Below are 2,263 nucleotides of genomic sequence, written 5' to 3' on the forward strand. Positions count from 1 at the left end.
GGAGCAGAGGGGAGCCCAGCCGCCCCCCGAACTCAGAGAGGGGCCGAGCCGCCTGGCAGGCAGGGGGTACAGGGCAAGCCCTGGAGAGGAAGAGCCGAGGGGACTCCCTGCACCCCGCAGGCCTTGGGAAGGGCTTGGATAACAGCGGGCTGAGCCGGGCAGGGCCACCACCGCGGTCCCTCAGTCCTGGGAGACGTACGGAGAGCACGTGGAGAAGCCAAAAGGAGATCTCCCCTCCTGGCCTGGTGCAGGGGGCAGAGAAGCAACGAGTGAAGCCAGGGGAGCTGCAGCACCTCAGGGGACCTGGGAAGCCATCTGAATGCGGCTGGCAGAGCCTCCAGGAAAAACTGCCATCCTCCCACCCTGGGAAGGGTGCCAGCAGTGACTGGAAAGGCCGAGGCAAGCCCCTGCGCCCTGCGAGCCCGACACGACCACTGGAGCAGGACTGGAGGGGCCGGGGGGATGCCTGCCAAGCGCAGGCATGGGAGAAGAACTGGAAGCGCCAAGAGAAGCCCGTGTGCCATGCGGACTTGATGCGCCAGCTGGAAAGGGACTGGAAAAGCCCCGCTAGATGTCTGGACGTAGGACTACGGCCAGATGACAGCTGGAAAAGGCCTGAGAGTCCAGTACAGCGGCTGGAGGACGACTGGAAGGGTCCCGAGCACACCCAAGACACACACAACCCAGAGAAGCCATTGGAAAGCGATTGGGGGAACAAGAGGCTTCTCATTTATCACGTGAGTATGGCAGGAGCCAGAGCTGATGGGGACCCTGCCAGGTATAAAACTGGCAAGCATAGAGTGGGTGGGTCCCCTGGATTGCAATTCTGCGCACTCCGGCTCCCCTGGATCCTCTGCTTCTCCAGGGAAGCCATGCTGCCTGCCTGGCACTGGGAGGAGAGAGGATGCTTCTCCCTCTGGCCAGCACTGGGAGGTGGATGCTTGGATCTGGGAATCCGAGGTGAGGACTAAACCCCCGTGGCTTCAGCTCCTGCTTTCTGTCCCTGCAGCCTCAGCTGGGTGGAGGCGCCTTCCCACTCCAAAGCAGCACCAGCTCCTTGGGAAGCCTGCAGCCACGCTTGAATGCCAGTGAGAAGTGCAACAAGGTAGGGGCCAGGCCCTGGGAATGGTGAGGAAGGGCAGCTGCCCTTCCCTGGAGGTCACTGTGGGCAGCACCTGGGTCTCCAGCACTTGATCTGAGCGGGCTTAGTGTGGTGCTGCCTTTCCGTGACCTCCTAGGCACCATGCTCATTAATACCCCCCTTCCCTTCATCCTTCACCCATTTCTCAGTTGGTGAAACTGAGGCACAGAGCCTTTTTTTAAAGCCAGAGAGGGATGAGCAGTAGACCTGGGATTAAAATCTCAGTGTAGCTGCTTTCCTTCCCTTTATTATTGCCCAGTGATAAGATGGCACTGGAGGTTTTACGGAGATGAAGCGGGCTTTAGTAGCATGAAAGAAGATACGGTCAATTGTGTTGGTGTTCCTGGGATACCAAAAATGGTGCGAGAGCGGCTTTGGAGGGCTGCAGAAAGTGTCCTGGGAGCCTGTGTAGCTGGCAGCTGTGCCCGAGTTCCTTGCCTCTGTCCCCTCCATGTGCGTCAGTCATCTTGGCCAGGTTGTCCCCTTATAGGGCCTGGCTTTGTGCTTTATTCAAGGACAAACTGCAGCCGGGCAGGAGACTCCCAAAGGCCTCTGAAACTCGAAACTGGTGATGTCCCTTCCCTCACCTCCCTGCCCCAGGCCTGAGGGGAGCCCAAGCCCTGAGCTCCCCCTGCACAGCTGGGGCTGGTCACCACAGCTATCCCAGTTTTCTTCGGCACCAAGCTCTGGACCAGGCGCCTGTGCTTTGGCTTGCAGCGAGAAGCATCGCCTCGGTGTAATCGTGCAGTGGAACGTGGCATTTCACGATGCGCAGCCCCCTGCCCCTTTTCCACCGGGACCCTCTCTAGCAATTCCCCCTCCCTATGCGGGCTGGCTTGCCAGGGGCAAGTTCCCCCCGGACCTGCTACCACCTCTGCCAAGATCGCAAATCGCTGCTTTAGGGATACATTTGCGAGGGCGGGGGATAAAATCGAGCAGCTTCAGGAGCGAAGGTGAGGACCCCGCTGCGTGCACACACACATCGGGACTGCTTAAAATCCCTGCCTGTAAAAAATCCCTGCCTGAAAAAAAACCCTGCTGGGGTAAGGGCTGGGGTCCCGGCGGCCCCTTCCTGGGGCAGGAGCGGCTGGGCCCGTCCCTCCCTGGGCTTCAACTTTGCCC

Source organism: Pygoscelis adeliae, unplaced genomic scaffold, assembly GCF_000699105.1.
Source record: "Pygoscelis adeliae isolate BGI_AS28 unplaced genomic scaffold, ASM69910v1 Scaffold399, whole genome shotgun sequence".
NCBI lineage: Eukaryota > Metazoa > Chordata > Aves > Sphenisciformes > Spheniscidae > Pygoscelis > Pygoscelis adeliae.